At 41.0% G+C, this 26,953-nt stretch overlaps 1 protein-coding gene across 14 annotated transcripts in view; it reads left to right on the plus strand.

Annotated features, from left to right (window-relative positions):
* Positions 1-26,953, plus strand: part of LPP (LIM domain containing preferred translocation partner in lipoma) — a 670,528-nt gene that overhangs the window by 184,914 nt on the left and 458,661 nt on the right. The window contains exon 1 of one of the 14 annotated variants that reach the window (XM_072807804.1): positions 4,018-4,156. The exons of the other annotated variants lie outside the window; for them this stretch is intronic. The gene's annotated coding sequence lies outside the window, so the exon portion shown is untranslated. Of the gene's footprint in view, positions 1-4,017; positions 4,157-26,953 lie in introns of those variants that run through there. 14 annotated transcript variants of the gene reach the window in all.

Below are 26,953 nucleotides of genomic sequence, written 5' to 3' on the forward strand. Positions count from 1 at the left end.
GGATAACCTTCAACTCTTTAGGTTAGAGACTTTCAGCTAGTTTGGAGGGGGGTGTTTACCCAAAACTTGGATTCTGAATTTATCCATTACTTTCCCCTTCCTCCACCCCATTCATATGTAATTGCCACAACCTCAATCCACTGTGCAGGGCAAGTTCCTGTGTGTACCCTCGAGAATGGTGCGGTAGGAGAATACAGAGTTGTGGATTAGCAAACCAAGGCAGAAACTGCAAGAATGACAAGTGATTGAGGCACATGACTTAGTAACACTATAGAAAAGCCTTTAAGTATGAGCATAATAAAATCAAATTGGAGAAAATATTTCTCACAGATAAAAAAACCTGTCCTAACGATGGCAGAGATGATCAATGTCTATTTTTGCTAGATGCAGAAGCATCATTTTCAAAGTTCCTCAGGACTCAAATTATGGGATTAGTTTGACTTAACTCTTTTAATAGCTGAAGTCCTGAAGGGAGAGAATGGTCCAGTCTCCAGTTCTGTGCCTGACACTTTCTTCTAGTGAAATGCCTCTCTGGTAATAAATCTCATAAAAGCGGTGTGAGTCCAGAAGCAGCAGCCGAGTGCCAAGACAGAATGTTCTTTTATTGAGTCACATATCAGCCACCGGGGATGCACCTGGGTTTATTTGGATGAGGGAAGGGATGACCCAAAATGCATGCGTAGGATCATTAGGAAAAACCCCGGAGTGATTCCTGGCTCATTCCCTGAAGAAACTGGTGAAATCAGGCAAAATGTTCTAAGCAAATGTTGAGTTCTAGAAATATAGTTTCAAATCATGCGGGAAGCATTCTGTGCATACTTTTCATCAACATGCAATACTGCAAGGAATTGTTGGGATGGAGGAAGGTGACATGGGATGAACCCAAACCAAAAGCACTCATCTATCTTGTTTGTTTAGTTATCTTATTTTTGCATCGACTCCTTTCTGCTTCCTTTTTCTCTTGCTAGAGTGTAAGGACCTTGAGTTCAGACCCTTGTCTGTCTTTGTTTCCCATTTGTCCAGAGTCATGCCTGGCTCATTTATGAGCTCAATAAATATTTACTGAACAGATGAGCAATACTGAAAGATACCATTATTGAGGGAAGAAGCATGACTGAAATCTGGAAAATTCTGACCCGGCCACTTCTAAACTCCCTGGAACTTTTGCTTAATTAATGCTTGTTGAGTTAGGTATTATTGTGAGCACTCAGCATCATCACCTCACTCAGTCCTCATAGCCACTCTCTGAGGAGGGTTATTCCTACGTTTTCACAGAGGAAAAATTGAGAACCAGAGACTTTACACAGCTTGCTCCAGGTCCCACGTTCATAAAAAGGAAAGTCAGGACTTGAACTCAGATCATCTGGCTCTAGAAACTGCTCTCCTAACCACTAAGCTCTATTGTCTCTGTGCAGCGAGGATGATTATACCTGCCTGTTCTGTCTTCCAGCATGCCGTGAGGCTGAAACAAGATGACAGGAGTGAAGTGTTAGGGGGAGGGGTTAACCACAGGGTGAAGGGGAGACAGCACACAGATAGCTATAAATTAAAGTAGAAAGTAGAACCTTGAAGAGAAAATTCAGAGAAGGAAAAAAACCCACTGCTTCCAACTGGGATGCAGGGCGGGAGATTCAAGGAAGTCTTCATGGCACCAGTGACATTTAGGTGAACCTTGAATGAATGGGATTTTGGTAAAGGGAGATGCCTTCGAAGCAAATGGGATGAATGATAAAATTGAGGTACCAGTGTGTGCAGGCTGGTGGAGCAGAGGGTGTTCATCAAGTATTGATTAGGTTAGCAGATCCTGTGTGTGGAGGCAGGGGGAAAGGAAAGGGGTTGTGAAGGTAGCTGAGAAAACCGTGAGCAGGGTGGTGAATGGGAAGACGAGAAAAGTATAACAAAAAGCCTTGAGCAGCTGCACATTCTTTCTGGGAGGTGGCTATAGGCAGGTAGCTAATGCCTGCCTCCTCTATTATCATGCCTTGAGTCATCGTTTCTTCTGCGTGGTCCATAAATACTAGTCTAAGTTGATACCACTCTGAGGAGAGTGGGCACACAAGCCTGGGAAATGCCACATACTCTGGCGCCCTCTTAGGTACTGACAATGTACCTGAGGCTCTTTTAGGAAGCCCTGTGGGACAACTGTTGTCTTGCTCTCATTTGACTCTGGAACTTTGTTTTTGCCTTTGAGCAACCCTAGTTACCGCCCCTAGGAGACATACACTGGGTGTGGTGGGGAGACCCCCCAGTCAACCAGCTGGATGGATGTGTGGATTCGTGTCCCTTTTCTGACAGATCATCTAAGTACTAGAGCTAAGTCCATTCTCAGGGCAGCCGGAAGTCCCATCTGAAAGAAGAAGTTAGAGCACTTTTTGCCTGTAGAAATTACGTGTCATTGAGAAGGAGAGCTGCGCTCAAGATAAACTTGAGAACCTGTGGCCTCTCTGAAAAAGTAAGAGTGAGAAGCCGGAAGTGAAGGAGCCTTAAGTCTTGAAATGGAATGTGCCTCTGTGTGTTGCTTACACCAACCACAGGAACTCCCCTAGCAGACTGCCTTGTGAACCTTTTTTGAGAAAACAGCATCAGTGGCAGTAGCTCACCACATAGCCCCAGAGAGGGCTCCATGCTAGGGTCTTTCTTTTGCCCTCCATTGGCCTGACAGGGAGAGGAAGGCGGCATTGAGTGTCTGCCCTGTGCCAGACCCTACCGGAGGAGCTGCCTTGTAAAATTGCCTCACCTAATCCCCTCAACCATCCACTGGCTCAGGATTATGAATCTCTTCTTTTACAGAGGAGGATGCTGAATCCCAGGGTGCCTCACTTGTGCTCAGTAGATCATGGTTTTTTTTTTTTTTTTTTAAATCTCTCGGACCTTTGCCATGTTCCTTTCCATTCTCATGTGCCTGGTGAACTTGAGTTCCTCCGGTTTGTACAAGAGTTTCTCCTCCTAACAGTCTCTCAACCATGTGTGGCCTCTGGTCTTGAATTGCATGATGATCTTGTTCTTTATGTGTGCGTGCTTTCTCTCCAGACTCAGAACTTGGGCTGAGTGGCTGTGGAGTCCACGTGCTCACAAGGCCCCGGGTGGCTGCACTGGGCATTCTCTACAAAGGAATGTGTTCAGACCCAGTCCCTCAGGGGATACTACTTCTCTAGTCCGTTGTTCTCAATCTGCTTTGCTAACATATTTTGAGTTTTCTAGATTCTAGGCCTCCTTATTTTTAATGTCATTCCCCCACCTCTAGAACCGACCCATTACCTTTTAACTTATCCAGGTCCTTGTCTTAACTTTCAAGCAGTACTTTTCAAATTTAGCATACATTGGTAACACCTGGGAGGACTCAGTTGCTGTAAAGTGATATACATTAGAGAGGTAGATTATACTCACTCTCAGAGATTACGGTCCAGTAGGTCTGAGAGCATAGTGTGGGAGAATTTGTATTTCTGATGAGCTTCTGGATGATTTTGAAACTGTCAGTTTGTGGGCTTACTTTCATTAGTATGCCTTTTAAGTACAGTTCAAGACCCCTGTTTTCCAGGAAATTTAACTGACTGTCTTAACCCAAAGTAGTTTCTTTTTTTCTCTCTTTCTCTTTCTTCTTCTTTTATATTTTCATGGAACCCATCTCAAACTTTATCTGAGTTAGGTAACTTTTTCATTTATATAAGTCTCAGGGGCTCCATTACTGACTTCTGGTATCTAAGTACACACTTTCAGATAAGAGAAACAACATTGTATAAATGAACACAACTTTGGATGGAGATTCAGTATCTTGAATCCTGAGTTCACATCTTGTCATTGCCTGTATGAGCTTTGTGTTTTGGAGATAAATCATATCTTGTGGAGTTGAGTTTCCTCATCTCTAAAACAATTATTCTATTTCCTCGTGTTGGAGAAGCTTGCAGAGAAGAGCAAATGAGATAGTGATATCTCAAGTTCTATGCAATACAGTTATGTTCATAGTCAATTATTGTTTGTATTTTGTAGAGCTGACTCATTCGCTTTATCATCAATGATGAAGTATGAAGGAAACGCGATTGTTTTAATGAAATGTTGACTGGAGGGATTCTGGGATTTCAAGAAAGCACTGTAGGTTCCTGGAAATGATTCTTGCACCAGCAGTTGAGAGCCTGTGCTCAGGACAGAAAAGCGCGATGTATGTTTTTACTGTTCTGTCTTTAGGTAGACTAGGATAACAATTATGAAAATCGTGTTCATGTTCTGAGCTTTTCAGGGAAACTTGAGAGTAGTAATGAAATATTGATAGTGGTTGTCATTTATAGGGGTTTGTAGGGTGATCGCTAGTGGGTAAATTGTTAAATCCTTAAATTTCAGTTTTCTGTAACAAGAAAGTATTCTCTTCTCATTTTTTTTTTTTTTTTAAAGAAAGTGTACCCATCTCCTAAGTGCCTACTATGCAAAGCCTAGACTTGGCACTGAGGAATAGAAATATAGGTAAATGTGATTTCTTCTTTCCTGGAGTTTACAATCTAGTGGGAGACCCAAACACATAAATAATTAGTTATTTCACTAAGCAAAACGACAGAGTTGACAATGGAGAGATATAGGCATCATGCTGTGGGAGCCTGGAGGAAGGTTTCAGTGGGTTTGGAATGGGGGCAAAGCTTTCAAAGGAGGTGACATTTGAGCACACCTTTAAGAACTGGAAGGATTGCAGCAAACAGACTTTTAGGTTGGAATAAGCCAGATGAAGAGACCGTACGTTAGTGCTCTAGGCATTTCCTACCGTGTCCTTTGGCCAAAGCTATGGGAAAAGTGTCAATGCACAGAAACATGAGAAGATCTCCTGCTGATATTCTGGTCCAACTGACTATGCTTATTTTATTTCTATTAGTACATGCGTCCCTTCCTTCTTCACATGATGTTCCATTGCTTGAATTTTTCTTTTTCTTTTTTTTTCTGGTTATTATCCTGTCTTTCCTGCAAGGTTGGTTTACCCTCACTACCATGCTCCTTTGAACTACCTCATTCTCTTATCCCCAAATACTTTAAAACGCCCTTCTATCTTTTACTCCTCAGCTCTTATTTTCACATGCAACATTTAAGGCAGCTTTTTAATTTCCTTGTATTGATTGGATTGATGTGTTTGCGATATGAAGAGACTACTTTCTCTTCTCTGGGCTTTGGATCATCAAGTCTATAATGCCAAAGTCAAGTCAGTACTTACATGCGTATAGTGCCTTTGCAGCCTAGAGGAGATAAGGTCACAGCGAAAGGAAACAGGTTGTTAAAATCTGTTGGAATGAAACATCAGGTGCCTGGCTTGTCTGAAAACGCAAGGTAGACTTTGCATTCTGTGGCTGGCATGTTAGCAACCTTTGATGTTTACAGCCTTACATTTTGATACTTTTAATAATGTAATATAACTTTACATCAACTGAATCCAGGCAATTTCACCATCCACTACATTATTAATTCCAGATGGGAAAATTCATTAGGGTTCAAATTTTGTTTGAGGCCCAACTGTTTCTTAAATTATTATTACAATTATTATCTATTTATTTTTTTACAACTGATGGGAAGGGAAATTTAACAGCTGTGTGATTAGCAGGGCATGAAATTAAAAATGTTTTGCACAGAATCGAGAGGTTGTTTACTACAAAATTCCTCATCTGAGAATTAAGTATCATTAAGATTGGCCACAAGATGCTCTCTCTCACCATTTAAGTTCGATTTTTCACATCTAGTTCTTTGCTAAAAGGCCTTTAACCTTTTCTGGAAGGAAAAAGGCTGGTCAGATCATCACAAGGCATTTCTAATGTTTACAGTCAAGGTAACAGCCACGTTTCTATCACTCACAAAGTACCAGCGTGACGAGAGATTCAGCCTCACTGCTCATTGCGAAGATTGAGTAAGTCCCAGATTGAGGAAGTCTGGTCAATTAGAAAAGGCTGCAGCCCCATCAGTGGCTTGAGTCTTCTGCTCTCAAAATCCAGGAGTGTCCTCTCTCTTTGAATGCAGGTGCAGACATCTAGAATGTGATGTTTACCCGTACTTTTCCCTTTACTGATAGGATGTCATTTCTTAGGCCTTTTTCCAGAAATCCTTCCTTTGGGTTATATAGAAAGTGCCACATGCCACTTCCTTTGTGTGGGATGTTGGCAAGCCTGCCGCAGCAACACTGGAGCAGGATGGTCCGGTGCATTGGCTGAAGTCTCTTTGCTAAGGTTTGAAGCCAGTTCTGCTATTTGCTCTGTTGAGTTGCATGCTCTCTCTGCAATTCATTTGCCTCATCCCCTTATTTAAAAGAGGTGAAAACTCTACCACCTCCAAGGTTACTCTGAGAATTCTAGGAGTTAGTACCTGGGAAATGTTTAAGGCCCTGCCTGACTTAGAGTTTATGCTCAGTCACTGTTGTGTTTCTTAAGCGACCCGGCATTGTGCGTGTGGAGGGCCTTAACACACATGTGACACAGCCTTGCTGAGCTTTCAGCCTGGAGTCTTTCATCTGTTCCTGTCTTCTCTTGAATAGAGTATTTCTTATATGATAATTATTTATATACTTGTCTTAACTCTTTAGACAGGTTTTATCTTTATATTCAATGAATTTAGCTTTACCCTGTCTCTGCCCTTAAGAGATTTTTTGGGGGAGGAGAGTGGGTTGGTCAAATTAATGCAGGTGACTCTTATTGGAGAGAGAGTTGGCTCGATAAGAGCTATGATATTTAGGTAATATCCTCTGATACAGGGATTTGTGTCCACTAAAGGAGAGATATGTTAGTTTTGGTGGGATTGGAGACAAATGTGGTGAAAATGAAGGAAGTCTGCCTGGAGGAAGAAACATGTGAGGCCTGAACACTGGGTGGAATTTGACCTGGTAGCAAAGGGGAAAAGCCTTCCCAGGCTAAGTGGAGGGTGTGAACTACACCTGATTTTCTTTGAATTTCCCATGTGCTGCCCTCTGGGCACCATCCAGGCCCTTGGAGAGCTGCTATTGTGGGATGGAACCTCCCCTGGAAAGCCAGTGAGTTTGTGAGTGAGGTTCTGGGTTCTGTATAAAAAGTTGACAGGGGAGCCACCAACCCCCCTGCCCTCTTATTTTCTAAGTGTCTCTGAAAGGGGATTTGCTTTTAGGTGGGAATGGAAGAGAGGAAGACTAGGAAGTATGAAGACAGGAGATCTTGGATGCTTGTAGAGGGATTATAATGAAAACTGTTGAGTGCTCTTTATCTTTTTCTCTCAGATCACTTTTAGGGGTGATATAAGCACTTTTGCTTTTTTTCCCCCTTTAAATATCAAAGTATCCTCCCCCCCCCCCCCCCCGCCCATCTCTATTTTTCTTAGGAGCCAGTATTAAGATGACTCTTGTCTTCTGCCTTTAAAAATAAATCTGGGTGGGGTCATGCAAGAGAGTGTTTCCTGGAATACATTACTTGCTGGGCAATAGATCTGGGTGTTTAAATACCTTTCCTGTAGAAGAAGGTCATTATAAGTGGAGATGCTACCAGCAGCCCTGTGGTGGTTGAGGAGTATGATTCCACACTGGCTGCCCTGCGTCAGCTCTCTGCCATGTCAAGGTGGTTTTAAATTTACTGTCACTTTTAGTAAGTGACCCAGTGAGGCACCATAATGTGCCTGTGGCTGGCCAAACATTACTTGGCGTGGTTGAAAAATACTGAGACTGGAGTTTTAGCAGCACCCTGGAACATGCCCTTACAAGTATTAAAGTTATCCAAGCAGCGCTTTTTGTGAGGGTGCCATTCCAGCACGGGAAGCACTTCTCCCTGCCCTTGCTCAAAACATCCATGTCATTGCCTGCAGAGGTAATGATGAATCAGCCCCAAAAGTCAAAGAATCATGAAATGTAAGGCCATGAAATCCACTTACTTCATTCTGAGTGTGAGAAAACCAAGGCCCTGACACAAATACCGTTGTGCACGGCAGTCTTTTGCTTAGATGGGGGAATATCAGATCTCAATTACCTTGTGAGCTCTCTGCCTGACAGTTTCTCATTGTCTCAGAAAGATGATGAGAAAATGCATCCTTAAAGAAAACGGATTCTGAGGAAAGCCTATAAGTAATTAGAAAGAAAGAGAGAAAGAGAAGAAGGAAAAAGGAGTTCCCTTAGCATTGCCTGATATCACAGAGTGTATCTGTAGCATAGGGAAGACCCAGGCCTCTTGGGGTGAGGATCCTTCTATATGACAAGAAAATCTCAAGAAATGGAAACCACTTTGACTGTCAAAGGCTTTGGTTGGTTATTGTTGTATCTGTTATAAAATCTGGGGTAAGTAAAGGTAGAGTTAAACAGACAAGCTTCTAGTTGAGTTGTAGACCTTATCCTTCAGGGATAGAGATGTTGCCAGGAATAAAGCTTTGTCCTTGTCATAACCCATTGTCATTTGCATGGCAGCACTTCCTGAAATGTGCTCCATGGAATACTAGCTCCACAAATGGCCAGATCCATTTGGGAATCGGCTATTTTTATAGCCACTCGTCTTAGGGATTCTCCATGCATCTTCAGCAGGAATGACTCGGAGAAGTCCTGTGGATAAAAGCATTAGCCACAACATTCCTTAAATTCAGGTTTTGTCAAATTTATTTCATAATGGAATCATTTTGTAGACAGTTTCCCAGACTCGAGTTTTGTGGAACATTCTTTGGATAGCATGACTTTATTGTTAAAATTCTTAAGGTTTACACTGTCATCTTGTAATGATCTCCTGTGAGATATAAAGTCATTTGGAGTACAGTACAGATCTTCGTCTGCCCTCCCTTCACCATAGGAGGAATTACAGGTTTATTTCAGGATCAAACACTTTGCAAATGAAATGTTGTTAGGAGAGGAGGGAAAAAAAAACCTTTTAGAGCCTAATAATTGCAGAAAGAAGACAGTGTTATACCAGCCAAACCCAATTTTGTGAATTAGGGCTTTAACTTGGAGAGTTGTTCCTGAAAATAGCTTGTTTTTAAGCAAAACTTTGTTGGCTTTTGGTGGTAGGCTTTTTTCACCATCAAAGGCACGAATATGGGTGATTTTAAACTGTGACATGTTCCTTGCATTCAAAACCAAGGTTTATGGAGGAAACAACGCCTTTTAAAAAACTTTTCTGAAAAGTTGGTTTTGACTATTATGGCATTTTCTACTGTTTATTTAGGATATTAGCTTGCTTGCTTGTTGCTTGCTTGCTTGCTTTCTTCTTTTTTTTTTTTTAAGCTTGAAGAGTCCTTGTTGATCTGCCCAAGCCTGCACTTGACAGATGAGGAAATAAAAATCCCCAGAAGGCTTTGGTAACCTTTTTTAATTCACTGTCCTAGTCAGTGACAAAACCAGAACTAAAATCAAGGTCTCTCATTTACCTGTTTCATAACTTTTTTTTTTTTAATAGTATACTCTTAAAAAGAAAGGAGTTATTGGGGCACTTGGGTGGCATAGTTGATTCAGCATCCAATTCTTGGTTTTGACTCAGGTCATGATCTCAGGGTTGTGGGATGGGCTGTGTGCTCAGTGGGGAGTCTGCTTGATACTCTGTTTCTCCCTCTTCCCCTGCTTCCCCCACTCAAGCTCTCTCTCTCTCTCTCTCAAATAAATAATTTTTTTTTAAAAGAGAGGAGTTATTTGCTTCTTTTGATTAGATATAGATAGGTAGATGCATCCATGCATAGATACATGATAAAAGCAAATTTATTTTATAAATAAATTTTACAAGATAAAAGCCTGTAAGTAGAAACTCCTTTACTTTTAAGGTAAGAAGACCCTTCCTAGTCCTTTGGCTGTCATCCAGGTCCTTTGTTACTTGTCGCTTGAAAAATGTATTCACTTCAGTGGAGGAGATATGTGTGAAAGAGAGGCTCATGCCCAGTTTGTCCTCTCTTGGTCTTATTTCCAGCTGAGGGATTCACCCCTGCGAGGTGGTAGTTAACTGGCTCATCACCAGCTGCCCTAGGACTATGGCTTAGTTATCAGCCACCATGTGGTTATTTCTCTCCTTTGCCCCTGCTCCTTCCCAATTTCAGCCTCCTCTTTGCCCAGCACTCATGGCTCAGCAGGAAGGCCATCTCATTCCACAGACAGGAGAGAAAGCTTGGCTCCAAAGAAGACATTCCTCCTGCTAGGTTTAAGCCAGCTGCAGCAAAAGCAAAAGGAAATTCTCATGCCATTGAATTTCTTCCTTTAGGTAAGAGGATTTGTTAGAGTAGAGATCGTGGGATTGTTCCCATTAGAAATCTCTAGTCTGGTACTAGCTGTTATCTGTGCCGTGGGAACATGGACAGGGAAGAGCACTGGATTGGCTGATGGGGAACATGGGTTTTGGGCTGCACTTCTCTGCCCCCAGTCTCTGGGATTCCTGGGGAAACTAAGAGACCTCTCTGAGCCTCATTTGACCCCATCTCTGCAGGGCTTGGGGGGTCATGATTCCCGGAGTTGTTGAGAGGATTAAATGAGATAATGATACAAATAGGCTTTGTAAACCACAAAACACCCTATGAATATGTTATTTATTCCGGCATCATTATCCTCAGCGGTGATAACAAACACATGCACGCTGCTGCCTTTGAGCCAGGTACCATTCTAAGCATCTTACCTCTATTAGCAAACAACGTGGCCAGCAGCTCTGTGTGCTGGTGAACAGCGCCCGGCACCATGGGTCGGGGGGGCTGGTGGTCACCGGGATCAGTAAGGTGACTTTCCCAGGGGGTGTGGGCGTGTCCCTTCCCTCCCCAGGGCCTGAGTTGTACTTTTAGTAAAAGAAGCACTTGGACTCTGGTTCAAAGTCGGGCGCTTCGTGTTCTGGCCTTTGTGATCCTGTGAGGCAGTGATCTGTTTCTCCCAGGCTTAGTCACTGATTACTAATCAGAACTCACATTTGACCGAAGGCTACCATAATCTTCACTTTACCGGTGAAGAATCACTTACGCACTGAGAGTTCAGGAGCTTTGGCCAGGCCGCCCAGCCCTGCGTGTCGGAGGCGGGATGCCCATCCTGCAGGCCAGGTGCCCCCGAGCTGTGGCGGCGATGTAGATCAGCGATCGCGGCTGTGCCATGCTGTCGGGCTCCTCATCCTATCAGCTTCTCGGTTCTCCTTTCTCCTTTAGGTGTGTGTGTGGTGCTTGCTGTCATTTCCCTGCCCGATTAGGTCCCCAAAATCTTGGCTGCGAGGTTTTCAGGCCGGGCCCACGTCTTGCAGCATCTGACGCGGGGCTTGGCACACCGTAGCATCCCCCTTGACCAGCACAGCTTTTGTCTCCACCCTCTAGACCCTTCCAACCCCTCAGGGAGGTCTGCCGCTGGCATCTATTGAAAGTGTGTTTGGCAGAATGACCTTTTCACATCCGAAGCTGCTTGAGGAGGCTGCTGGGCCCCCGCGCTGGACAAGTCTCCACAGGGGAGAAGTGTTTCAAGCTGCAGCCTGTTTGTTTTCTGCAGGGCATGGGCACTCTGACCCTCTCCTGGTTGCTTAACTCTGCCAGTCTTTTGGCTGCTCCCGCTTTGGTTTTGCTTGGAGCGATTTTATTTTTCTAAAGGCCTGGTTTGACTTGATACAGCACAAGATTTGTAGCCTCGTTGCATCTGGGAAAGGAGTCACACCCATTGAAGTTGGGAGAAAATGGACTCTTAGAACCCCAAGGAAATTGACATCAATCTTAGACTGTGGACATCTTCCATCTCTGTGTCTGCCTTCCTTCTTTGTGTGGTGCTGTTCCAAGATCTCTTATTGGGTCCAGCTTTCTTGGATGGTTGCCTTTAGCTCCTAATCCACTCAAGTGGATTTTACTGTTAATATACCAAGAATAATGTGATGCGCTCTGCAGTTCGTTATTCATCCATCTGCGTGTGAATTATGTGATACTATCTACCTATTAGACACTGACCCAGGCACAGTGGGTGATACCAAAATAAATTAGACACAATTTATTTGTGTCTAATACAAAACAATCCCTGTTTTCAAGAATCTAATACTTTGAGCAAGGAGAGGTCATTAATTCAATCAACGACTAGTTCTTGAGTGCCCACCATGACCAGAACTGTGGATACCAGGCAGATACAAGCCCTCTCATTGCAAGAATGACAATGACCACATTCATAATTTCACAGATAATTATGTAATTGTGGTTGTGATACATGCCACAAAACAAGATACATACCGGTTGTCATGGGAATATTACACACTTTTTGTTTTCTGGCCTAGTTTGTGGGCAAGGTGTGTTTCTCCCAAAAAAATGGAGTTAGCCAGGTAAAAGATGGGCAGTGGAGAATGGGCTTGGTCATAGACACCTCTCATTAGGTACAAGATGGTCAAGAGTCAGCTCAAGTGTGGAAGTTGAGAGGAGGAAATTTTTAAAACCTGGGTTGATGCTAAAACTCTTCTTGGTATATATATTTTTTGCTGTCCCCTCTATACATGGCAGGCTTTTTAAAATTGTGACCTATTTTAGTAATTGTAAATTGACTTAAGGAAAAAAAAATTCTGTTTTTCCTTCCTACTTAAATGTGTTAAAATAATTCACTGTATTTCATATGTACGCCCAAGGTCTTTGAATCCAATTAGTAAGAAAAACATTTTTTATGTCATTGTTGAGAAACGCAAAAATAAATAACTGGTAAAGAGAAACCCAAATACGAACGCCTTGGGCTTTCTGCCGGAACCTGGGAGTGTCTTGTTGTTAGACATATTTTCAGACGTATCATTTTCATTCTGAAGGTATTAATTTATTTATTGAGAGTGCCTCCGTTAAGTATTTTACTGGACTGTTGGAGGTGAGAGGAAGGGTAAAGGCAAAGCTGCCACCTACTGCCATTCAGATTATGTTGTGCTCCATGTCAGGAGAGCAAGTGGAACTCAAGTCCTACCCTCCCTCTATTTGCCAACCCAAGACAAGGTGTGTTTTTCTAATGTGCACAAAAGAAACTAATGGTTAGCAGAGGCCTGGCTATGGAAATGTCTTGCAAAGGTTTGTTTTTCTCTGAAAGCACTCATAGTTTAGTGGGGAGGCAGACATGGGAAGAACTAAACATAATTATATTGCCAGCTAGAATGAGAGATGTTAACCAGAGGTACAAATAATATTCTAAGGGAGCTCAGTTGAAGGATTTTTAACTCTGACAGAATGGGGAGAATAAATTTATATAACATTTGAAGAGCCTACACGGTTGGGTACATCTTTATTTCTTTCCTTCCTTTTTTCTTTTCTCTCTCTTTTTTTTTTGTTCTTGTTTTTTCTCTCTTAATAAGAGCTTTATTGAGATCTAATTCGTATGTCATACAATTAACTCTTTTAAAGTGTACAATTCAGCAGTTTTTATTATATTCATGGAGTTGTAGAGCCATCACCAAAATCAGTTTTGGAACATTTTCCTCACTTCAAAAAGAAATCCACGCCCGTTGGCAGCCATTTCTTATTTCCCCAAACTTCCTTCATCTAATCCTGAGCAGCCACTCATCTGTTTTCTGCTCTGTAGAGTTGTCTATTCTGGACATTTCCTATAAATGGAATCAGATAATAGATGATCTTCTATAACTGATTTCTTTCACTTAGCATAGTATTATCCAGTTTCATCTATGTGGTGGCATGATAAGTAGGTTTTTGACCGCAGTAGAGTGGAAGAGGTTCACCCCAAAATGAGGTATTAGAGTGTGAGCTAAGAGAAGGACCTTTTTAAGAAAGTATGGGCTATGTTTGAGAGGTTGAAAGTAGAATATTGAGTAGAATCTGCAGAGTAGGGCCTATGAGGGGACATTTTGGGAAATGTAATTGGAAATACAAATTGAAATCAGGTTATGAAGAGTAGGAATAGGTTTGAACTTTTTTTCAAGATGCAGTTGTTTTTCAAAGGGGAGTAACATGATGTAATGGATGTAATATGAAGAAAAATTGATGGTTAAAACCTGAGGTCACCTAGGTTGGCTGTGGTGAGCCAAGTATGAAATTAACTATACCTAATTCCTGAATATTTTTCTTCATATTCCATTGCTCTTACTCTGTATTTGTTAGCTAGAGTGAGTAGAAAAAGCACAGATGACTGTTATAATTATTTTTTTAGATTATTAGAATTGTATGGAAAAATAAACCAGAATAGGTTATATAGTTAAAAATGCTATTCTTTCAGCACTTGGGATGAGGCAGCATTTTTCATGGTAAAGCACACTCTGTATATTTGATCACATCATGAGGAAGCAGGCCCTCCCTTACGCATTTGGTTGTCTCTGTAGGCATGCTGTTTTGGATAAAGAGTCTGTATTAGTCGATGTGGGCTGCCATAACAAAAGGTCGTAACCTGAATGGCCTAAACAACAGAATTTTATTTATTTGCTTATTTATTTTTTTGTGGTTCTAAACAGGCTAGATGTCTGAGATCAGGGGTCAGTATGACCAGGTTCTGGTGAGAGCTCTCTTCTGGGCTTATAGACGGCCACCTTCTCACTGTGTCCTCACAGGGCAGAGGGGGGAGACAGAGCAAGCTCTCTGGGATCTTTTGTATGAGGGCATGAGTTTCATCATTCGGACCCCACCCTCATCAACACCTAATTATCTCTCAAATGCCCCACCTCCACATATCACTTTGGGGGTTAAAGGCTTCAACATACAAATTTGTAGGGGGCACATTTCAGTCCATAGCAGTGTCACACTTTGTTTTGATTTCCTTTTGACTCTTGTCCTTGGATGTATTCCTTCTATTCATTTGACAGACTTTTGCTAATCACATGGAAGTCAAAGGTATCCTCGTGTAGCTGGCTTACATTTGCTTCTCTTGACGCCTACAGAAATCCTCAGTGCTTGTTTCTGTGCTGCTCACGTCACAGGCTTTTGCAAGAGGAGAGATTTTAGAGATTATCTGGTTTAAGGACTATGAAATGAAGGGTTAGCGGTCCATGAGCCTCCTGGAATTGTTTGCATAATTCTGCATATTTGGACGGGTGTATATTCTCTGCACCCCCATCTCCATCAGACTGTCAGAAGGTTTCTGTCCTTCTAAAGAGGAAATTCTCTTTTATGCTAATCATTTTGAGCTCCTTACTTTATTTCATCAAATCTTTATAACTAATCTTCATGGATTAGGAAACTAAGTACAGAGTTCAGTTAATTTGCCCAAGGTCACAGAGCTAGTAGGTGACAAAACCCAGGTTCAGACTGTGTGTTCTGACGTCAGAGCCTGTGGTCCTTGCTCTCATGCATTCTTAACCCACACATCCTTTGCATTACTCTCTTCTACCTATTTTAGACTCTGGAGTTGGTTGGCTCTCATTAAATAAATAAGTAAGTAAGTAAGAGAGACACAGAAACATGTCCCTGATGGTGCTGTGATTAAAGACACATAGCAGTGATAGAAACCCAAAGTCAAATCATGAGACTTCAACACATATTTTTAAATTAAATGAAAAATGCTCCATTTTGACTTTTGGTTCTGTCACTGAGTCCTTTCTTGTCTCCTTTTCTTTCTCCGCCTTCCTCTCTCCCCTTTCTTCTCTCTGTTTCCTTTCTTTCTCCAACAAAGCACTATTGAATGAATACTCACCTCATCCAGAGCTGGGATGGAATTATTAGTAATTGGGTGTTTTACTGTTCCTAAGATGGTTTTATGAATGGGGACCTAGGGACTATCTGACTCTTCTGTAGCTTCTGGAGCATCCTCCAGGGAGCTGTCCTACATGAGCTGTTGAGGGAAGGCAAAGTAGCGGAAACCAGGGCCTTAACCTAGTACAGGGTAGGCTCCCTGATTTCTGATTTTGGGGCCTAGATGGTGCCATTCATTCAAATAGGCAGTACTGAATGGAGCTCCACATTTACGTGGGTATAGGGTAGAATGAGAGGTTTTAAAAAGCCTTTCAGACTTGAAACTTCTTCAAATGAATCGCTGAATAGGGGTGCCTGGGTGGCTCAGTGGTTGAGCGTCTGTCTGCCTTCAGCTCGGGGTGTGATCTTGGATTCCTGGTATCGAGTCCCACATTGGGCTCCTCAAAGGGAACCTGCTTCTCCCTCTGCCTATGTCTCACCTCTCTCTCTGTGTCTCCCATGCATAAATAAGTACAATCTTTAAAAAAAAAATGCTGAACATTCCAGCCTGGAGTTTGGAAGAAAGGTTAGGACTAGAGTTGGGAGCAGTCAGAATATGACTAAAGCAGAGCAGTGGGGGACGGGCCGGAAGACAGCACCTCTCGTTCGGGAGGAGCAGAGGGCCCGTCCCCAGGTAAAAGAAAAAAAAAAAAAAAAAAAGAAAAAAAAAAATAAAGCAGAGCAGTGGATGAGATTGCTCAAGGAATCTGGAGAGGAGCAAACCTTCTGCATCCCTTCCTTCCAGAGCATGGCACTTGCCTCATTTGCCTGGGTAGCCCTTCCTAATTGTTACTAACTCAGGTGGTGTCCCCCAGTCTCTGGTCTCCTGGAAATGCCTTTTGTCATTTAATCTCATGTCCACCCAGGCCCCTGTATATTCAGTGGAGCTAGAAGGTAGGTGGCATGATGCAGTGGAACTCGTATTTATTTCGAACTCTGTAGTCTGGTTCTCTGAATCCAGGCTTTGTCATTTGCTGTTTGTGTGATTGATCGATCGATTGATTTTCTCAACATCAAATTCCAGGTCTAAAAAATGAGTTACTAATATCTGTCTTGTCTTTGTCACAGAGTTGGTGTTCACTTTTTAATTACCATAAAGATTACAAAAGCTCTTTAAAAGGAGTCTTTAAAGAAATCATCTTTTGGGGTGCCTGGGTGACTCAGTTGGTTAAGTATCCAACTCGATCTCAGTTCAGGTCTTGATCTCATAGTCATGAGTTCAAGCTCTGTGTTAAGGAAAGAAAAATAAAAATAAATAATCTTTTTCTCCATTTACATATAGTAATTATGATGTTTATTTTCACTCTCCAGGTAAACTCTCTGGTCTTTCGGATTTATGTACACTTTTTCTTTTACAGCCTCCTCAGTACCTAAAACAATATGCATGTTAGATGTTCATTGTATGGTAATAATTAGGGTCTTAGGTATTTTTTTAAGTTGTTGTAGAATTTTTTTGTTTTGGAAGGGTTTTTCCCAGATGGTAATGGGATGTTAACTTCTGCTTACGAAGTTTATTCTTTGACTATACTGGTCCCCTCTCCTGTGTCTTACCATCTGCACCTGTGCTCTCTTCCCACCATATATGGTCATGTTCTTACCTGGTATTCTTACTCTGTCCTAGCACAGGTCCCATTAATGTGTCTGTTGACACTTAAAACCCTGTAGGAACATAGGGCTTAACTACCTGATGGAAAACTTAAGGCCCAGAGAGCGTTCCATATTTGGTTCCAGTCGGTATGGTGCTGGTTTATCAATGATGCAAATTCTGTGCTTCCCACGGAGGCTTACTGGTGTTTAGCTTCTTGCTATTCTATTTATTTTTATTTTTACTTTTTAAAAGTTTTTACTGTGAAATTATTGACTACTTTCAGATACTCAGTTTTATGAGGATTCTGTTTTTGAATCCAATCCCATTCTACTGTACTTTCTTTTTCAGCCTGTTGTGGTATGTTTGTTCCTAGTCCTCATCAGGGATGACACCAGACCCAAAAAATATTTTGTCACGTATTTCTGGAAAATTTAGTATGTGTGTTTGTTTGTTTGTGTTGACCATGGATAGCATGGACACATGTAATACATTTGAATTGATATTTTTGGTAAATTTTATCTTCAGTTTTCTCTACTTTCTCCTCACCTCCTTAGCATGGTTTGCCACAAATAGATATACACTCTACCTAACAGAAGTTATTTTCTTTATCAGGCACTGTGTAAGATGCTTTGTGACTTGAAAACCTGAATATTGGTTCTGCCTAAGATTCAAGGACCTTATTGGCAGATGTAATAGGAAAATTATAACACTAGTGGGTTAGGATACATCTAGCATTAAAGGCACAAAAGTATGTATTAGGGGTATGTGAGGGGAAAAGATTAAACTTGAGTCAGCACTCTCCAGAAGTTGCAGGTATACTCATCTTTCATTGTAAATTTAACACCTAAATTCTTTCTCTCTGCTGAGTTCTTTGTATATAACATAAAATTATATTTTAATTAATTATGAATATATTTCATATATACATATGTATATATCTGCTTCTATACTATATAAAATGTCACCTAATATCTGCCTCACCCCAACCCCTGACCCTTCAATTTTTATTTTATCATGATTTGAATAGTATCAAGGCAGAATGAAAGATTTACACACTTTTTCAGAAAGTGACCAAAAAAAAGCAATTGGAGGGATGATTGATATGTATCTCAATGTTTAGAAAACCGTAGGAATTAGTGAGAAAGGTCTGTGGCATATCAGGAAATAAGAAACTATCTTGCCAGTTGCTGGAGATCATTGCTCAGACCCTTGGAAAATGTACCTTCAATAGATAATGCTTAAATCTTAGTGTGTGTGTGTGTGTGTGTGTGTGCATACGCATGTGCACACGTACGCGCACACACAGAGTCTTTTTGCCTTATTAACCATTTATTCTTAGTGTCTCTTATTTGATGATTTCTTTTACCCTATTCCTTTCTAAATATTACCTCCACTGGGACCTAATTAGAACCCCTCAGAATTCACCGAATGTTCGAATATGTGTGGGTTCCAAATGTTACCTTTAGATATTGTATGGTATTAGAAACTTATTATGATTATCTAATGTGTATCCAGGTATATAAACACCTCTCTGCCAAATGTATTGTCAAACTGCAGTGAGGAAAGTCAAGGAAGTACTTCTCATTAGCTCTAGAATTTTGAAGGGATTTTCTCTCCTGGAATGATAATATTGCACATTGAGACCTCTTAGGTCCTAAAGTGAATGTCCGAAGCTGAAGTTTATCTTTTTGTTAAGTTACTGCTTACTTTAGCACTGAGATTGCTTTGTAACTTTATGAGGATAGTACTACTTCTACAAAAGCAAGCTTTGTAGAGAGCAAACTTTTGTAGAAAAGACATACGGTTGGCCCTTGAACACCACGGGTCTGAACTGTGTGGGTCCACTTGTAGTGTATTTAAAAAAAAAATAAATACAGCACAGTATGGTAAATAAATGTGTTTTCTCTTCCTTATGATTTTCTTAATAAATTTCCTTTTCTCCAGCCTCCTTTTTTGTAAGGATGTAGTATATAATATATGTAACATACAAAATACGTGGATTTTCCACTGCTTGGGGCATCAGTGGCCCTGACTCCTTAGTTGGTTAAGAGTTAACTAGACTTCTCTTCTGTGGAACAGCCATATTTAGAAAAGAAGCTTAATTCAAACTCCAGCCAATCAAAACATTTTGTAAGATTTTTAAGGCTGTTGCTCTCTTAGAGAGGCAATTGAACATTGCTCTTTTCATTTACTGACTTATAATATGTAAAAATATTAAAATGACCCCAGAGTTGGTTTTACCCCTAGAAAATGACCCCACAGAATGCTGCATAGAAAGAATCCCACCTCTGAAGTCTTGAGACCTGGGTTCTAGGTCCACTTCTGCCTATGAGTTGATCTGTGTGCCTCCGGAAAGCTGGTGTGCTTGCCTGAGCCTCATTTTTTCCCTTTAATAACAAAAAGTTGTAAACTGTTGATTTGAAAGAAACCTGATAATTGGTCCCCTCTTTTTAATTTTTTAATTGTATAAATAATGTAATATTATGTAGGACTTAGAACAAGTAGTAGAAAGAACTGTCACCCATGATTCCACCACCTAGATACAGGTATAATCTATCATTCTTGTGTATTCCCTTGCAATCTTTAGCTATTAACATAAATTACCATAGTGCTATGTATCACTTGGCATCATACGTTAAGTATTTTCTGTATCACTGCATATTCTTGAATGATTACAATTTTAAAATCTGTTTAATATTTCATTGAGTGGTTATACCATATCTTACTTGATCATTCCATTATTTTTATGTATTGCTATGATTATCCATTATTTTATGTATTGCTATTATTTTTGTGCATAAATATAGCTTAGTCCCTCAAAAATTTTCAACATGATGTCGGAGGCTTAAGATATCAGGTCAGAGGTTAGCTTTCTATGGTTATTCAAATCCCCTGATGACTGCTATTCTAAAAGTGATTTTTCCATAACTGCAGCTGCAATGTGTGAGTGAGTCAGTATCTTGCCAGTTGTACCAACATCAGATACATCCTTTCTTTGGTATTAGCATTTCTTTGGTTATTGTAAGGTTAAACATGTCTCCTCATGTTTCATTTGCAGTTATGTTTTATATACGGCATTTAAAAATGAATACTTTGTGATCTTTGGGAACCTATTCACCCCAAAAGGAAGAGAACTTAATATAATTAGAAAGGCGAAAGATTTATACGATCCGAAGAGAAACCAGAGTATTGTATGAAGAAGAGGTTCTAGAAGTTCTTGAGTCACATGAAGGACCCCTTGAATAAATGGGAAGACACACTGTATTCTTAAATGGAAATACAGAGGTTGTTGCATACTTATTTTCCTCTACATTTCCCATAATCTCAGCACAACTTTCTTTTTTTTTTTTTAAATGTTTTTTTTTTTTAAATTTTTTATTTATTTATGATAGTCACAGAGAGAGAGAGAGAGGCAGAGACACAGGCAGAGGGAGAAGCAGGCTCCATGCACCAGGAGCCCGACGTGGGAATCGATCCCGGGTCTCCAGGATCGCGCCCTGGGCCAAAGGCAGGCGCCAAACCGCTGCGCCACCCAGGGATCCCTGAGCACAACTTTCAAGTTTATTGTTCTCTTGTCTTCACAAAAATAAATTCGAAAACTGTTTTGATAAAAAAAAAAAAAAAGGCAAAATAGCTAAGAGAAATTTGACAAACAGGAGTAACGAGGAATGAGGGCCAGCCTGGCCAGATGCTAAAGCACATTATAAAGCAACCCTAATTGAAATGATGGTGTTGGTGCTGGAATAGGAGACTATTGCAGTAACAGGACCAGCAGAGACAGAGCATCTGCACGTGGAACTGAATATGCAGTAAAGCGACAAAGCAACATCTCGAAACATTCAGAAAAGGGAGGATTATTCTAATGGCCTTGGGGTAATTGGTAGGCATTAATGAAAATGAGTTATATCATGAATATGTATGTATCCAAGTAGACTCTTCTATGAATTAGAGGTCATGTTAAACAACAACAACAACAACAACTAGAAAAGGCTTAAAAAAAGGCGAGAACAGATTTATTGTATCTGTAGTAATTGGAAGCAGTACTTTTTTTGGTTTAGAACTGGGGTTTGCAAAATTTTTCTACAGAGGGTCAGAGAGTAGCTATTTTAGGCTTTGAGGGCCAGATGGTCTCTGTCACAACCGCTCAACTCTGCCATCGTATCACCAAAGCAACCATGGACATCAAATACATGTCAAATAAATGCACAACATGTATTTATTTATTTATTTTTAAAGATTTATTTATTTAGTTTTAGAGAGAGCAAGTGAGTGGGGGGAAGGGGTAGAGGGAAAGGGAAAGAGAATCCCCAGCAGACTCCCTGCTTCATGGGGAGCCAGATGCAGGGCTCGATCTCATGACCCTGAGATCATGACCCAAGTGGAAATCAAGAATAGAACACTTAACTGACTGAGCCACCCAGGTGCCCCCACGATATGCATTTATAAGAAGAAACATAGTATTTTGAGTGCCAGTTCCCAAAGCAAGAAGATCCTTTAATTTTTCACCACACTGTGTGTGAAAAGTACTATCTCATTGTTGTCTTAATTTGCATTTCCCTCCTATCAAAGTTGTGTACGTAGTATGTCTATTTTATTTTGATTTATTTATTTTTGCTATATTTGTTTGCCATTGAGGTCTCCTTTTTGGTGAATTTACCTTAGGGTTAATTTACCTTGCTTATGTTTTTAGCTCCTTGTCACTTGATGTCCCAAGGCCCTGGAGATCTATTTCATGACTCCAGCCCATGGCAGACCAATAGGGTGCCATTTTGCTGTGTGAAATGTAACTCTTCTTGTGACTTTGCGTTTACAGGTCTGGGGCCTGATTTTCAGCTCAGACCTTATACCTGTGTCCTAAACTGGCTGCTTTCCAGTAGACTGCTTTCCAATTGTCCCTCGGTCCTGTGTTCAGATTTTGTTATGTTGACTGACTGCTTAGGCTCTCTCCACGACCTTCAAAGTTAATTGTTGCCCAAATATTACCTGAGCCTGCCTGTGCCCCTGGGGTCCCAACATCCAGCCATGGGCAAGGTCTGCCTTTGCATTTCTGTGCATCTAGGTGAGCAAACCTAGAGCTTGAGTCTCGCTCCCTCTCACTGTGCGGTTTCATAGAACTCTCAGTATTATGTTTCACTCCTGAGTTAGGAGCGATATTTCCATTTTCCAAGAGATACAGCTGAGAAAATGATGAAATCACTTGCACGCAGCCACACAAACATTCTTAGAGGACATACACTGTGAGATTATTGTAATTACTGAGGTGGAAATGTCGCTTTCTGGGTCCAGCGTGTCCATGGCCTTGGTGTGCCGCCGGCACAAAGGCTGTCCCTGCCCCTCCCTGCAATCTTTCCATTGTTGTATGTGCTACAGGAACTGAGACAATTATGACAGAGCTGAGCTGGTTTCTCTTCTCTTTTGGACATGATTGTTTGTCACAATTCTGATCACCATTTCTTCCTTCAGATTATAAAATCGTAAAAATATGGCTATATTTATATTTCCTTTTGCTGCTTTGGGCTGGAAGAGTGCCATTCATAGCTTTTGTTTGAAATCCCTTTATTAATAATCTTTCTTCACATACATCATCTGCTGTTTACGGAATGCTCTCGTGTTCAGAATTTCACCTGAAGTCCTTAAGTACCTGCGAAGTCATCAGAGCTGGGAGGGTTGTCTCCATTTTGCCGGTGAGGAAATTAAGGCCCAGTGTGGCCCGGGAGGTGCTGGCCTGAGGCCACCATGGGAACTGATACCACAGCTGCCCTTCGATGTATGACTATGTTTCTCCTGACATTTTTCTTTCTGTCTGCAAAACCGCTTCTCTTTTATGAGCTTCAGAGATTTTTCTTGTCTGGGATGTGAAGAAATTAATGACTTTTCTTGAGAGATCTAAGCATTTGCCTGTTATTTCTTTCACTCTGTTATGGGCCTGAGTACTTTCAGAAAAGAAAAGAAATGTAAATAAATATTCCCCTTTTCTACAGACAGAGAGCCAGGCATTTCCAAAGGAGATAGAGATGCTGTGAAGAAGCTGTGCTTGTTCTCTGGTAACACCATTGCAATCACAATTTTGGAGTTTTCTTCCTGCAGCTTTCCAGCTGTAGGCTGCCACTGTGCATAACATTTAGGGTCACTGATTCCTGTTCCTATTTTAACTCTACGAGTTTTGTGTATTATGTGACCTTTGTGTTTTGACCTTCAGATTTAGGGAACTGGAAATTTAGGAAGTTTTGTTAGGACTTAAATCCAAGTAAATTCCCTTGTGAGTACAAAGACCTGTAGAGATGTGGAATGTAAGCGTTGAAGGGGACTTTCATCCAATTAGCCCCCTTAATTATTAAACATGGTCAGTTAATGACAGGCGAGGATGCTGAGGTTAGATGAGGCTTCCTATGGGTTTGCTTCAAATCAGCACTGAGTGCTGCCTCCACTGTGGCATGCCTCTTCCCACCAGATTCGGGGCTCTCAGGGCTGGTGCTGGGTCAGCTCTGTGCATGGTTCCGCTCAGTGCATGGTTCTGCTCTCTAGCGATGATCCGAGCGCTTGCGTAGGCACTCAGGATTTGTTTGCACCATGAATGATTGGAACCTGTCCCTTGTTGATATTATGTCATTACTGTTATTGGCAAACAATTTTAAGGATAATGTGCAAGGCGGGGGTGAGGGTGGGACGGAGGTGGTTGTGATTTACTACAGGAAGCAAACCGCTCTAGGTATTTTAGGCAGGAAGGATTTAATACATGGTGGCAGGTGCTTCTAAATAATTGGGTGCATTGTATCCAGCAGGCTCAAGCCTGAGCTTCCAGTAATGAATCCCAGAACTACACAAGATGACTACGTTTTCCACAATCCAGGACAGCAGCGAATCATGAAGCTGTTCATCAACCCAACTGTTGGGTTGAGGAATGCGGCCCTGTACTTGTGATTACGAAGCCACGGTCAGGAAAGTAGCAGCCAGACCCTGAGACGTGGAGTCTAGCCACCCCTCTGCTGTAGCAGCTTCCTGACAACTGCAGGGCTACAGAGGAATATGGGAATGTGGATGCAGAAAAATCCCAATTCCATGGCCAGGCTTCCTGAGGAAAATAAGCCAAAGCTGCGGGAGCATGGCCTTTGTCTTACTTTTGCCTTCCAAATCTCAAGCCGATACATCTATTTTGGCAGAATCTTATCTGCGATCAAACCCTAACTGCAAGACAGCCTCTGCAATATGGCGAGTTTGAGTACTAATCCACTGCATCCAACACAGTAAAGGTCACTAGTTTCACATCTTGGGCATGTCTTCCATAAGCCTCTATGAGCTGTAGGTATGACACTAAGGATGGATTAATAATCATGTTCTATGAGACCTCTGTCAGTGCAATTAATTATATAACAGAAGGTAATGCAACCACTTTACTTTAGGGAATCCCTAAGGGAAATTCCTATTTATCAGAGAAAATGCCATAAGGAGGGAAGATCCTGAGCTGGGAGAGTATTCTAAACTGTTTTGGTTTTAAACATCTTGGAAAGTACTACAAGGAGACATGCAATATTATGATATAACAGTGCTCACCATGTCTGGGGGGAGTTCCATCTTTGGCAAGGGTTGTCAACTTTCCATCTTGTATGCTTCCTCCCTTTCCCCGCCCCTGTAGAATATACATTTAGAATTTGCAATGGAAATCAATATAAAATAGTTTCTTTAAAATAAATTAAATAGACTTATAGCCTGTGAGCCCGCATTGAATTCTTTTCACTTCATCTTCCTTAACTCTTGTGTAACCCCTATTTAGAAATGTAAGAGAATTATAAGCAATTGCCTTCACCTTTACTCCTGTACCCTAGTGAATAAATTGGGACACATTTTATTTCAATTTCTTGTCCGCTCCCTTATTTTTCCTGTTTCAAATGAAGAATCAGGCCAACCTATTGTTCTTCTACTTGAAACTTAGTAGACATGATAAAATCACTGGTAATATTGGTGGGGGTAGGTGGTAAAGATGTAATTGATGTAAACTGAAGTAAATAATCTGGTTTTCTTTAAAAAAGCAATATTCTTTCCTTCAGAAGAAAGGCTAAGTGAGTAGGATTGTTGATACTAGTTCCTGCTAGATTTCTGCTGTAGCTTGCATTCTTCTACTCCTGCAGAATCCTTCTGGTACATTCTTTCCTTCTCATGGGGAAGTACATGCTTCTGGAGCAGGAAAGCCTGAAAGCCTCCTTTACTTAGCACCAATAATTGCTTTGTCCAGTTAGCAACAGGGAGGCACGGGAGGTCTTTGGCTATATGGAGCCTTTGGAGAAGATCCTTTCACATTGAGAATTCTCTTGAACTCTGCAACCAAAACCTCATTATCACAGTGTTATAAGTAAATGACTGTATATAAGTTATCATCTAAACTGGGACACCTTTGAGAGTGAAAAGGGACATTGTTAATAATTACATCAAAACAACAAGCGTCCATTGGGTGTTATGTTCACCCTAATTATAATGAACTGTGGAGGACAGCATATTGAAATGTGAAGTAATGTGATTCGAAAACCAATCTTAACTCTTTATATTCCCAAACCTTTAAGTTTACCTTCTTTTTTATGTAATAATCACTTTCTGAGCACTAATGATGGAAAGGGCTCTGTAGTAGGCACTAGGGAAAAAAAAAGAAGATGCCATCTTTGTTATTTATTTACTTGCAGTCACTATTATAATATTAGAGCAGCAGGTTTTCAGCCTGGGTCACAGCATGACCCTCCTAGGAAGGCTAGGGAAGTAGTGTGCTTTGGACTCCTCCCCGCTACCCCCCACAGAACGAAATGGAGTTTGCCAAAGGATGAATATTTAAATAAGGTGCAAGGAACTGTTCTATCAATTTGTTTATTTTGTTCTTGGGAGTTTCTTAAAATTTTGGCATGAGGAAGCATTCATTTATTTACTTTGCCAAAGAAAGTTTGCAAACTACTGGTTTGAGATTTAAAATTTTATGTTATTCTAAAGTTGTAAGGCTGGCTGTAAAAAATAAAAGGGGGGGTGCAGTGGTTGGACTTTTAAACTTGGAACACAGAAACAAACTGAGGAAAACAAATTTATCTAGAAAATTTAAAAAAGTAAAAAAAAATAATTAAATAAGCTAAGAAATTATTTTAAATATCTGGAGGGCTGCTGTGTTTCAGAGGGCTTTTGTGGTTCCAGAGCAGAGAGTTAGGACTGATAGGTGGTTTTTCTGGGGGCACGTAATTTTTTTGGCAGTTACAGCTTTTCTGCTACGGAACGGGCTGCCTTGTGAGGTGATGAATTCCTAGTCATTAGATATGTACAAGCAAATTCACAGATGGTGGTTAAGTTTGAACTTCAGAAGAAATATCTTCATAAACAGTTACATGCTTCTTGGATATTAAACTTTTGTATTGGTGAATGTTGTTGTGTACCACCTTACAGATGTATACAGTGGTGCGTGTGCGTGCGTGCGTGTGTGTGTGAGAGAGAGACAGAGATTTCCCGGAATATTAGCCAACTGAGTATTTTCTTCATTCGTTGCATTGTCTTTTTTGCATGATGGCCAATAATTGATAAAAATGCAGAAGACGCAACATCAATACTCTCATCGAGGGAGATTTAAAAGGGAATAACATTCACTGATGTCATTCTGAAACTGATCCGAAACAGCCTGGCTCGTTTTTACTCAGCTGCCATTGGTCACTGCCTCCACAGATTTTTGTCTCTGTTTCAAAATCTTGAAATAAAAGTGGAACAGCTTCCAACCTGACTTAAGAAAAAGGTCACCAGTTGAAAATGGTTTCAATTGTTTCGCTATTAAATGTGAAATTGCAAAACTAGCCTCTCTTACATAATTTGAATTTATAACACATTCTAATG

The sequence above is a fragment of the Canis lupus genome, chromosome 31, assembly GCF_048164855.1.
Source record: "Canis lupus baileyi chromosome 31, mCanLup2.hap1, whole genome shotgun sequence".
Taxonomy (NCBI): domain Eukaryota; kingdom Metazoa; phylum Chordata; class Mammalia; order Carnivora; family Canidae; genus Canis; species Canis lupus.